At 40.2% G+C, this 13,171-nt stretch overlaps 1 protein-coding gene across 1 annotated transcript in view; it reads right to left on the minus strand.

Moving 5' to 3' along the window:
- Positions 1 to 1,313: 1,313 nt before the first annotated feature.
- The window catches only part of IRS1 (insulin receptor substrate 1), a 50,203-nt gene continuing 38,345 nt past the window's right edge, over positions 1,314 to 13,171 (minus strand). Inside the window, exon 2 of the mRNA XM_005527106.3 lies at positions 1,314 to 2,376. The gene's annotated coding sequence lies outside the window, so the exon portion shown is untranslated. The remainder of the gene's footprint in view (positions 2,377 to 13,171) is intronic.

Here is a 13,171-nt window from a genome sequence, read left to right on the forward strand (position 1 = left end):
TAAACCTCATTAAATAAAAAAAAAAGGAACAAAAAAGAAGGCTTAAGATAAAATGGGTAACTTGGAAATTTAAATACTGGTCTGATGCACATGACTTTCTTTTTAAAGCAAGTGCTACCTTCTTAGTTACTAAAGGTTCTTTGGAAAAATCCACATCACTGCTCATCAAGGGTAACAAGTGAGCTACTCCAGATCCACCTGTCCCTTCCAACATAAAAAAGCAGCAACGCCTCTTGTCTGCTACTGCTTGGTATCAGAACCTTTGAGAGAAGACTTCTCTGTCAGCAAAGGCCAAGGTTTCCCAAGGCAGCACTTGGGCAGGCACAGGTTCATCTCATGCTGCAGCCTCGCCATGCTCCAGCACCCTCACTCTGCCAGCATCACCACTGCTGCAGTTGTTCCCGGTGAATCTGGAACGATTTAAGTTTTCTTAAGCTGCAAGTCCTTTCTAAGTGACTATTCTGACTTCACAGGTTTTATATGTGCAGCAGTACCAGCAGAGCTAAGGGACTGGTAAGCCTCCAGCAAAAGGAGAGGTGAAGAGCAGCTGTGCAATGGCCCCTTCATCTATACTGCAGTCAGAAGTGGACACCACACTAACCACAGCCTAATCCCAGACATCATAAACATCTCAGGGGGAAGAAACCCCTTCTTTGAGGGCTGACAGCCTTCCTGCAGGAGAGCTGCTGCTGTGCCTGCCTGCCTTTTCCTGATAACAAGAATTCTTTTGAATGTGCACTAGTTCACGGAGTTGCTTCATGGAAGCAGGAGGGACCAACGGGGACCTGACATGGCTTCAAATTCAATTATCACTTCAACAACATTTTACTTGAAAATCCAGTATTTTTCCAGTCCCCAAAAGAATTAAGACTCTGCAAATGCTATGCACAAAAGAATTTTCATCTGCATAGAATCAGTGTAAAGCGGAGGAGAGTCACAGAAGAATTCTTCCTTGTCGTGCCTCTTGCACTGATTTCCAGACAAACATCTGAGCCATGCTTTTTAAATTTTATGCTGAAGTCTTGCTATGGCTTCCAAGCGATTTTACATGTCGTGAACCCTTCCCCCAAATTCAGTGGATGGAGAGCTGGATCCTGAAAAGTCTTCAGAAAACAGAAACAAGGGCTTTAGTGGAATAATCCAAGGAAGCATACTCCCTACTCCACCTAATTACACTTCGTTCTTAAGCTATGGTGGTCCACAGCCATTCTCAATGACAAACCATGGAAACATCACAGAAACCCGGTGGGAGAATTTCAGATATTTGAGACAGCTTACAAAAAAAAAATAAAAAAGACCCAAAACCCACTACAGCAGATAAAACAGTATCTAGTTTATTACATATAGAAAGAGATTTCCAGAATTTACAAACACCCACATTTTCATTCCAGGGAAAGAGTCAATTTAAAAAGTTCACCCTTTTTTGTTTCCATTTTGCCTTGTGGTTTCCTGTTGGTTGTTTTTTTCTTTTTCTTCTTTACAATATATACAATGGAAGACTTTGATTTCTTTTTTTCTGATTTTTTTGTCAGTTCCTGTGCAATTGATGAATTCAAGTTGACACTTGTAAATACCCATGTACAGTAACGTTTGTCTTCATTGCAGTTAATACAGACTATTATTTTACAAGGAGTACAAAATTATTTTTCTTTTGGAAAGAATTCAGCTCAACATCAGAGTTATCTTACAACTGATAGTATCAGTAAATATGACTGTACAATCAAGGCCCAGGGACCAATGACTCATATTATATTATTTTCTGAATTACAATCTTAAAACAAGAATAGTACCCTACTCTATTCTTAGAAGCCTTGTTTTAAGCAGGTTCCCCACTCTGTTTACAACAGAATATAGTATACCTCAGTTCCACATCAAAAAAGATGTGCTGTAGGAAAAGTTACATTTTAATTAAAAAAGTACATGTATAAATCAAAACCTATGTTAAATATTTAATACTCTGCAACCAACATTAAGTTTTGTATGTAATAATTTACAATGATGATTTGTCATACAGGTTTTCAGCAGCAAATGAAGTTGTGTAAATGTGCTAGTAAAATACCCATTCTCACCCTTGATGTAGTGGTGGGCACATCAGTTCATGTGGCCACCTAAGTCCTTACGGTAGAGGATATGAAGTAAGAGAGACTTGTCCAGGTGTCACAGTGCTTCTGCTTGGCACAACACAGGATGTGCAGCTCAGTCAACAACTCCTGAGGTTTGTGTAAAGTAAACAAACTGAACTGGATGCATCGTACCCATTTACAGAGGAAGAGGAGGAGGAGGTGAGGTCCTAGTTGTGATAGCATGAAACATTTATAGTCTTGATACCCATGAGTTTAAAAGAAGGATTTGGTGAGGTTCTGAATGTTTTTCATTCTGAAATTGAAAGAGAAAGAAAATTAGCATCATGAGCACTTCAAAACTTTTCTACATTTCCCTCCCCCTCCTCTTTTTTTTCTCTTTAAAAGAGTTATCATTCAAACTGAAAGTGTTAGCACCTTGAAAAATTATGGCATACACAGTTCAACTGTACTCAAGCATGTGAATCCCAGAAGCATTTAAAACAGATGTTGGCAATAAAATTCAAAGCAGTCAGAAACACATTTAAAACTTGCAAGAGATTCACCTAAGCAGAAACAATTTAAGTGTCCATACTGATTAACTCTGACAAGCTCCTGTAACAAGAGAAAGAAAAGCTCCGAACACCAACCTGCTGTTGGCATTTTTACCAGCTACAAGAAAGATCCACTGCATGTCAGGCCCTACAAAAGGCCTTCCTGGCCACCTGCAAACACCATGGCTGGCCTGGGAAGGATGACCAAGGAATGGAGCACTCAGGGTGCAGCATTACCATTCCCTACTTGACATACCAATGCTAAAAAAATTGTACACAGAAAATCCTGATAAACTCCATAAATCTATCTACATTCTGCTTCCCTCTGAGAGAGGGCTGGGTGAAAAACCAGGTCCTGCAACCCCAATAATGCACGGCACAGGTTTAGTGGGGAATGAACGCCAGAAGGTGCCTTTGACTCTGTCCCCCCAGTTCTCCTCATCTGCTGCAGCCTCCCTGACCCAGCGCACATGCACTGTGCACAGACTGGTGCCTGGGTCAGCAAGTCCTCTGTTCTGTGCCTTTCTGCCGGTTCTCCCAGGCAGGCTGTCAGTCCCAGCCTGATGAGGAGTGAGGCAGTGCCCAGCAGGATGCACTCGGGGCTGGATGGCCTCGTGTCCTGCTGGCAGCTGCTCCAGCCCCTGTGGGGACCACGGTCCCTGCTGGGGGACACAGAGCTGAGGTTATACGCTGGGGCACCAGGGCTGCCTCCCACTGCTCCTGAGGTCCTGTGGCACTGGCTGGCCACACACACAGCCCTGGTGTCCCCCACTGCCCACCACCCTCGAGCCTCTCACACCACAGCCCCGGCTCCTCTCTGCACACCGCTGACATGCAGCCAGACCCACTGGGGACGGAACCACACAGCACTGAAACGAATACAATCTGTCTTTTAACTGGGGTTAGAGGACTACCAGCATTTACATTTCAGTAGTTTTGCTAAAATCTGCTGAAGCAAGACTCATATTTTACATAAAAGTGTGTCTATTTCTATGTTCAATATTAACTGTGCTCCTGAAAAGACAGGTAAACAGTGCATTTTCCTCAGTACAAATAAAGGCATCCCATAGACACATGGAAGTGAAAAAACTGAAAAGACCTCCTGTCCTATATTCTTTAATTGCACAAGAAACAAAATTTACTTTGTGTGGTCCTTCAAGTGAAAGGAAAGCCTATCCCTGCAAATGATGTGTGGTATGCTGTGAAAACTCCCTTGAGAATTATCTCACAGATCTCTTATTTACTTTCAACTTTCTTCTGCACTCACATTGCGATCTACTGGAATGTTCCTACCAGAGTATCTATACACAGCTCCATATAGCTGTGCAGCTTTCAACTACATTTGACCTAAAATTAGCCAGTAATGCCATACTTTATTATTAATAAATACAAGCAACAAAGGAGAAATGGCTTCGTTTAAATGGAGGAGTGAAGTGTGCGTGATGTGCGTGCTGCATATCCGAGGTGGGTGTTCCACACCCAGCTCCCATCCAGCAGGGCCAGAGGAACAGCTGGGTGTTCCCAGCAGGGCCCAAAGGTCTGACCTGCCCTGCACTGACAGGGCAAGTGGAAGGACAGCAAGAAACAGCTTTTCTACATGGTCAGACTTGATTGTGCTAAGAGATTTTAAAAGCATAAATAATAAATTATTTGCAGTATCAGGGCCAAGTTCTACACCTCTTCACCAGTATTCAGGTCATCTAAACTCAAATACATCATGTATTGAACAAAACTGCCTGTCCCATCCAGTTCCTCACCAATTCCATCAATACGGCCAAGAAGTCATCTCAACCACTACTGGAGGGCATTTATTCCTGGATTCTGAAGTCAGAAGAGCAGATGAAGAAAGAGAGTAACAAGTCTATTGGAAAAACAAAACACTTTCTAGAGGAATTCACTAAGAAAAGAAAACTGAAGAAACACAGTTACAGAAACCCAAACACTTGTACATTATAGTCCCACGCATGTGTAAAACGAGCAAGAAATCACAGAAGCCTGAAAAATCCAAGGGTTGGAGACAGGATGAAGAGCCAGAATCATGTAGGATATGACCTGGTACGGGCTGAATTTCATACAAACGTCAGCTGCAGGTATGACAGGACATAAGGGCATGGAGCAGTTTCAAGTTTGTACCTACACCTCCAGATCTTCAGCAGTACAACATGGAAATTTGTCTGTCACCCTTTCCTAAAGATGTATTGTATTTTATTTTCTTTTACTTTTGGGAAGGAAAAAAAAAAAAAAATCAAGCAGGATCTTTGCTAAGGACCATCTGAAACTATTGATTGCAATTACTGGCCTTCATACCAAACTCCTCTGACCAATCTCCTTCAACAAAACATGAACTGAGTAACCAAGAATGACAAGCCACACTACTGCTACAGGACAGTGGTGCCTGTTCTGTCTGAATGCACAAAGATGTGTAGGAAACAGAAAATCTGAGAGCAAAGCTGCTCCTCCAAGGCCACTGGAAATACACATAACCTATAAACCTTGGATCCATTATTTGTCCCTCATGCACAGCCAAAACCCTATCCTCAATTTTAGCATACAAATGTTCTTTGCTGGACTTCAAAAGAGTATTTCCCAAATCTTTGACAGAACAATCTGAATCTCCTCTCTCCTCAGTGAGCTATTGCAGTGTGCTTTAAGGTGAGAGAACCTTATTTGGAAATGAAATAATTGGCTGGATACCTCCAGCCATCAGCATTTCCTTAACAACACAAAAAACAGTGCAGAAGACAAGTGTTTTAATAGAGAGTGCGAGGACAGCAGTGAGCTGAGGTAAGGATCTTTAAAACTACTGACATCATTGTTGGCAACCAGAGAAAAGGGAAAACCTGTGTTTAATCTATTTCCTATTCACCACAAGTTTCAGCTGGAGTCCCCAATAATGCACTTCATGGTTGACTTTATGGAAAAAGTGATGCAAGAAAAATGTACTGAAACAAGCAAGCATCTTTAAGTTTCTACAAGGTACCTCTGACAAGTAGTCTCTGCTCAACATCTGTTACAACACACATGCAGATAACACTGATGCATGTTCCAGCTGGCAAAGCTTCCTTCTCAAATCCCTTAGTCCAGGATGGATACAGCACAGCTAGCTGCAGCTCCTATTACAGCTGAAATCCCATTCTTAAATCCAGTAACTAAAAATAAAGTGTTATTTCATTTTATTTCCATTATTGGGGAGCTGAAGAAGAAGAGTACTTAAATTTTGAACTAAGAGGAGAGTGTCTAGACAGCTTAATATATATTTTTTGAAGTTAAACAGAATTTTCATAATAACATAGATGTGTTGCTAAACTACATTTTTAAGTGTAATCCTTACTTCTTCCTTACACTCCATTCTCTTTGAAAGTAACCAAAGAGGAAAAAATAAAACAAAGTAAACAAAAGTGAAAACTCAAGCAATGTTTCAGCAAAAGGCTTTCCAGTAGCCAATGTAAACCTCCATTTGCTATTAAGAGCCAATAATGTGTCTTGTCCCTAAAACACCAACAGAAATGCCCTTCCACAGGGTCATTTAATTTCGAAACAGTCCAGTAACATGGACTTGCTGTTGAAGTTCTACCGTCATTTCAGCAAATAAATGCAACTACTTTGTCACTGATTAACACATCAGGGCAAAACACAGCTCCTAAACAGCAGACCTGCTCAGCATACTGTGGCACCTTTCCAGTGTCAGCTGGCATCTATTTAGGAAACAACTTCACAGGTGACAGAGCCAGGTCAATGAAAAGATGGCTCTTGACTGAAGAAAATGCAGGTTTTTTCTGAGTCTACCAAATGAGGATATTTTGCAGCTCTGCCATTAACCTTGTTAATCCAAACACATTCTCCAGAACTGTACTTATCCCATCAACACCTCATTTGAAACCATGGACTAATTGAAGACTCCCTGTCACAGTTACTTGTTATAAATGAATGGTTTTAGAAGTGCATTTGTTGTTTACTTTAGGATCATATACATCACCTTATTCTGTGTAGATTAAACAGTGTCTTCCGACATAGGTAACAAATCTAGCTCATAAAAAAAGAAAAAGCTCCTGAACAAAAGCTCGAAACAAAAGGAGAGCCATTGTAAACATCCTCGGGAGGGCTCATGCAGGAATCCACCAGCCGATTCCACCGTGCAGCCTGGACACCCTTTGCCTGGACAGGTATAACGGGGTGTCTCTAAGAGAGATCCCATACAAAGTAAACACATTAAGAGGCTTGAAAAACTCATTTACAGCTCGTCTCGGTGACATTTGCACGAGTCATCAGCTATCATGAAGCGGTGCGCACCTACCCAGGAGCCGAAGCCATGCCCGGCGCCCCACACGGAGGAGCACAGGTAGTGTTTCCATCCAGGGCATCACTATCGTGCACACAGGCACGGGAAGCATCTCCTTCGGGTAAATTAAAAACATGGACCAAAATTTAAGCTAGCTCAAGTAAGTCCTTTTCAAAGAGATGCAAATAAGCTGCAGCCTTCCCCACTCCCAGCGACGCCGAAAGAGCCAAGGAATGCAGCAGGAACAATGGCCGCTCCAGTGTGTTAATTGCAGCCCGGGTCTAACAAAAGCAATTCCAAACAGAACCAAACAAAGTAATTACAACATCGCTATTCAACTTCACAGGCTGTAATCTACGGTTAATAGATAAACTTTTCTTTCTTGTACCCCAAAATGCCTGTTTCAGCTTTCCCGTGAACGTATTAAATGGGGAATTAATGAAGATTCGGTTTCACCAAGTCCTTTCCTATAAAGCAGAATAACTGAATTTGGTGTTTCCACCCGGTTTTGTCTTTACAGAGGTCATTAACTGTTGGAGGAAGGAATCTGAAGACCACTTACAGATGATAACGCCTTTCTGCTATTGGTTCACACAAAAACCATGTACGGCACTGGGAAAAAACCAAACATCCTCACTACAGCAGATAATTTTCCTCTTTTCCCCAGAAAGAGAAGGTGGGGAAAAAACAACAACTATGAGACTTTAAAAATAAGATGATGAGCAGAACCAGGTTTTTACATTTAAGAACCCATTTCCTGGGATCTAAGTACAGTGGGAAAGCACAAACTAAACCACACACATTTTTTGGATGAGCTTCTGCCCAACAAAGAATTCGTATGTTTGATTTCAGCTTCACAGCACGTCAACCTGATTTAAACTCATTCAAGAGAAAACTCAACCCATCACGGAGGTCAGCAAGAAAGGCTGCTGCCACAGACACGAAGCCGAGGACTGCCTGCCCCGAGCGCCTGGCATGGGAGAGAGTGAAGCTGCTGGAGGTCAGATTTGCCTGGTTCCACCAATAAAGAGGACACCAGCCAGCTCTCTGCACTGGCATAAAATATGCTGGAAAAAGGAAATCACAAAGTTTCTATGTAGAAAAAGTATTGAAGGGATCTCCTGCTCTGTTACAAAAAATCAGTAGCAGTCAGGGGTTTGAACAAGACTGATGACCTAAACACTGAATTTCTGATTAAATATTTCATCTTTTCAATTTTGGAAAAAAAAAAAGTTTTTGGGTTTTTTGAAGACTAAAAGAAACAAAATACAATTAAGTTTAGAAAGAAAGAGCTTAAAATCAATAGCATGTTTTGTAAATAAATTTTACAACTTTTCTTGTGCTGGCACAGCTAAGCAAGCCATAAAACAAAACAAGTGTCCAGTAGCTGCAAGTTACAAAAATCCAAGATGCAGCCTGTAGGTTTGTGCTTGGTCGGTTTCTATGAAATGAAAAATATGGGCAGAGTCTTTCTCATTAAAAGGTGTGATGCTATAAATGGGATTCTCATGTTTGTGTCTTCCAATTTTGTAAGGACTGAAGGTCTGCATCTTTCCCTGGCTTTACTAATAGTCCATCTGAGTAATCAACTAAAGGTTGAGTCCATCTTACAACAGAGAGAAAATCCCTTTGTTTCAGGACTGAAAATAATGATGTTACTATGAAGCCAGGGATCTCATGAGATCAATATTCCAAGTTCATCCCAAATCTTCTCGTAATGCTCCTCTAATACATTTGGCAGCGCTGTTTGTGTTTGATATCCTTCAGATAAACCCACTGCTGGACCAAGGTCTTCTCTCCTCCCCAGACTGCAGTAATGAGAGCAATATCAAACCCTAAATGGGCACCATGAAGTTAACAGCTTCAGTCCTCACAAGGCAACACTGCTTGTGTCTTTAAGATTCAAATAAACTTGCAAATTCAACAAATGGGATCATTCATTATTTTGGAATTTGTACCTCACCAAGTCTTTCAGAGTCTAACCATGAAGTATTTGTGGCATTCCCACCTCTCATGATGACCCAATAACCCACAAGAAGGCACTGGTGAAGTACACTTTGTATGGCTGTATCCTTCAAAAGAAAATACTGCTCAGTTTCTATCTTTATCAAACATATAACCAAATATCGACAATATTAACAAGGGGAACCCAGAAACAACTTCATTATGCAATTTGTTCTTCAAAGGAGCTTTCTTAGAACCTTTATTTTTCAAATTAAACTCCTTTAATGCCAGTTTTGAATTCAACAAACTCACCAATGCTGGGAATCATTAATGCTGCTCTGACTATTGGGAAGCAGATGAGCTGGGTGCCTTTAGATGCACTCACACTCCCTCAGCTTGCCAGCAATTTAAACATACACAATTAATTTTGATCAAAATTGACTGCACTAACGCTGTGCTCATATTATATCAACTAAATTACATTAGCAGTGGAGGTCAGCAATGCCCATAATGCCCAGTGTAGCAACCACATAATCAGAATATATCTCAGCTGCTGAATATCCTTGTATTTCTGTGAATCTGTATTTCATATGCCTTTTTGGCACTCTGGGCTGGTTCCCCATTCCAGAAGTCAAATCTTACCACGTTCTCCTGTGCTTTTCTGACCCAACTTTATAATGCTCATTTTCTGACAGATTTATTTTCTCTGACAACATGTTAAAAACCCTAAGTAAATAGTCTGAACTGCCTTGAAACTGTTTTTGTGATACATGCTAAATTGTGAGAGTTACAGCTTAAAGCAAGAAAGGAGTCACACCATTCAACTTCACTGGAGTAATTTTCCTCCCAATGGACAAATAAGGGGAAAATGCAGAACAGACAGAAGAAAAATGGCATTTAGGAAGGGATACAGAAGCCCCGCAGGGGGATAACCTGGCCAGCTGACCTTCACTTTGAAATTTTGCCAGTGCAAATTAAGTAGCTAGTCTGCAACACGTCTGGGCAGCAGCGTGGGAAGGAAGTTCTGCAGTGATTTTGGATGAAACACTTCCTCAATTCAAAACAACAGCGCATTAAATATCAAACAAGGTTAATAAAGAGGTACTGAAAAACACATTGTGAAAAGCATGCCAAGAAAACAAAGCGGGGAAAGGATAAGAGCAAATGAAATATCATAAAGTTGACAAAATTGTACCAAAAGGCTTGGAAAGCCAAGGTCTAAGGAAAGAATCCATTATTTTGAAACCATCTGCTACTCCATAATATAAAATCTACCATACAGCAGAAACAGCTGAAAACAAATTAGAAGTTGTGCTTTAATAAAGGGAAAGGAGAAGGCTTTTAGTAAAAAGCAACAGCCAAGTTTGTTACATCTTGAAGCTGGACTAGGAAACAATATTTTAACCACAGATTTAGTTTTCACCAAGATACCACCATCAGTCTGACATTAAATGAATTGCAGTAACTGCTTTGACATGTTGTTTCTGCTTTGTAGACCAAGATAAGAAATCCCAGAAAACTACTGACATACAACATCATTTGTTTCAGTATGAAGGCATTTTCACGTATATCCACATACATTCACGATTTATTTCTAGTAATTTGCACTCATTTGACCTGACCTTTTAACCTTCCCTCTCTGCCATAAATTGCAGAACTTCTCTAAGAGTCACATGGCATCTTCCTCTTCCCAGCACTTCAAACCTGGTGTTCAGACTCCTTTGACACTTAAGCTGATAACTGAAATTCAAAGCATCAGCCATACTCAAAGGCTGCCAACAGTAAAGTGCTGTGGTTGGGGTATATGACCTCCAGAGAGTTGGACCAGCATACAACCACATGCAGAAAAACCTAAAATCTAATTCTGCCCTTGGTTTGATTTGCTCTGTAGTTTTACTCAAGTTACTTTGTCTTAGTCTCAAGGAAAAGATAAAACCCCACCTATTTTCTACATGAAATTTAATTGTGAGGTGGAGGAAGTTGTGAAGTCTCAAACATGCACAGTCACTGTAATATCTAGGGAATCATTTTTCTGCCCTAATCTTCCTGAGTCTCAGTTCCTTGCCTGTGAGCTGAGAACTGCTACCTGCCAGCAGAGTTCAGACTGTGCCAGGGGCAGACAGCAGGGTGGTAATGTCTTGACAGTGCCCACAAGAAGAAAGACGCAGGGCAGCATCTGGACAAGGTGCTATAAATAAAACATTGGGCAGCCACATGCTGCTGAGAATAAAAAGAACTGAAAAAATGCCTCATTCCTGGATCACTCCTACAAACTGAAGAATATGTTCTATGTGGGAAATGCAAGTTTTGTGCTACATGGTCTGAAACTACAAAAACCCATACACATGAGGGTGGGAGGCAAAAGTATCAATGCTTACAAAAACAACATTTGAGTATTACTACATAGAGCCAAGCATTATTCCACATTAAAACAGATTTATAAAATTAATTATACTCTACATGCAATAGAATTTTTAGCTGGAGAAAAAACAAAGGCAACAAAATTCCAACATCAGAAAATAAGCCTTCACTGGTAAAGCAAGAGCTCTACCCTCCTCCTCCCACTGAATTAGCAATAAACGTACCCCGGACTGCAATGGGATTAACCTCAATAACAATGCTGAGCACTTTAATGAGCTCTGAGATAGTCCATGCTAGACTATTCATTGCACCATTTAAACACTGAAAAACTTGTTTGTATATAGATTAGGTTTTCAAAAGAACTGTCATCCAATTTATTTTCAGAAACCATAGTAACAAGAAAATAGTAAATATAGGGTGATGAAAGGGCACAAAGGAAATACAATCTCATTCAAAACTATGAAGCTATCTCATTTGAAATACATGAGCAGAGGAGGCAGCACCTGGCAGGCACTTGGGGAGGGGGGAGCCCTATTTGGATGCAGCTGTAAATTAAATCCAAATTATAATGACCAATTAGACAAATCAAGTATTTTACTGCTGTTTCTTTTTAGTTTCATTCTGCAAAATCTTAAAAGCCTGAATGACTGCCAATATTATATTTTAAGGTTACTAACAGCCTAAATGGACTAACCTTCACTTGTTCAGTTACCATGATTTCAAATGGGAAACTAATCAACAGTCACATTAGCTATTTAATTGCAACACCAATCTAGCATTATGAAACTGTATAATTGCACAAGCAAAAGTCAAAATAGGTGAATGTTTTTCTCTTCTCCAAATTTTCAGTCAGATATTTTAAACTTTAAAAAAAAAGCATGCCACATTAAATTCTTTCCATATAATGAGCTGTTCACAAGAGTATCAGAAGAATCTCACTGAATGATAGAAACTGCATTATTGTCACACATAAATCTTCCATGAGTTGTCAAATCCAGCATTAAGGATAACCCTTTAGAAGCTATTAGTATGAGTCAATTGAAAATTAAAAGCATACAGCAGTACAGATTAAAGGCTTAGCATACACACTAAAGGATCTGTACACAATATCACAATTTATTAAGATGTCTTGGTTAATCAGTGACTGAAAACATCCTCTGGACATTGACCTTGACAAAATAGATAAAAATCCAGGCTTATCATGCTGTATCACTGCACATTATAATATCATAAAACAGTTCTCTGTTCTCATAACCTACCACACAAACTTGTATCACTGGCCACCCAGTCCTCTTAACCATGAGAAGAATCTGTACCTAACTTGGCCTGCTGATAGCCCCAGGGATTACTAAAGTACCTGATGATACATTTGAAACTCTCCCCAAAATGAAGAGAGCAGGGTGCTCGGCACCCATGCTCAGCCCCTGCACCCACCCCCTCACCAGCCCAGGACTGCTGGTCAGATACTCCAGAGAAGCTGCAGAGGGGAAAGGGACAGTTAATATATGAGAAAAATCTATAGGAAACAGCTTCATTAGTTCCACTGCTCACAGATCAGCTGTTTGTATAAGCAGTTTTGCTTGGAGCAGTGTTTTGTCAGTATTATTACTGTTATGTTATGCAAAGAATGTATTAAATTCTTAAATATTACATGAGATTTAATGGATTGTGTATTGCATGTGGGAGGTCAAACAAGGAGGGTAATGTTCCATTCAGCCTTATAGATGTAATTTAAAAAACAACCTTGCATTATACTTCAAGGAGCAAGTGCAAATCAAAGATATGCCTGAGATGGAAGAAGGCAGCCTGAAACATGGAGAGAAATTATAAAAAAAAAATTTAAATATAATTTAAAAAATAATCAGTGGTCATCTTTTAAAACAATTTTTGCTTTCAGAAGGTACCTATAAATTCTTCCTGTGTTCCCCCCCTTATCCAACACAATATTGCATTGTTTTTTACAGTTTTCTATA

This window comes from Pseudopodoces humilis, chromosome 11 (genome assembly GCF_049639895.1).
Source record: "Pseudopodoces humilis isolate 2021_Gansu_Grassland_sample_001 chromosome 11, ASM4963989v1, whole genome shotgun sequence".
In the NCBI taxonomy this organism is placed as follows: domain Eukaryota; kingdom Metazoa; phylum Chordata; class Aves; order Passeriformes; family Paridae; genus Pseudopodoces; species Pseudopodoces humilis.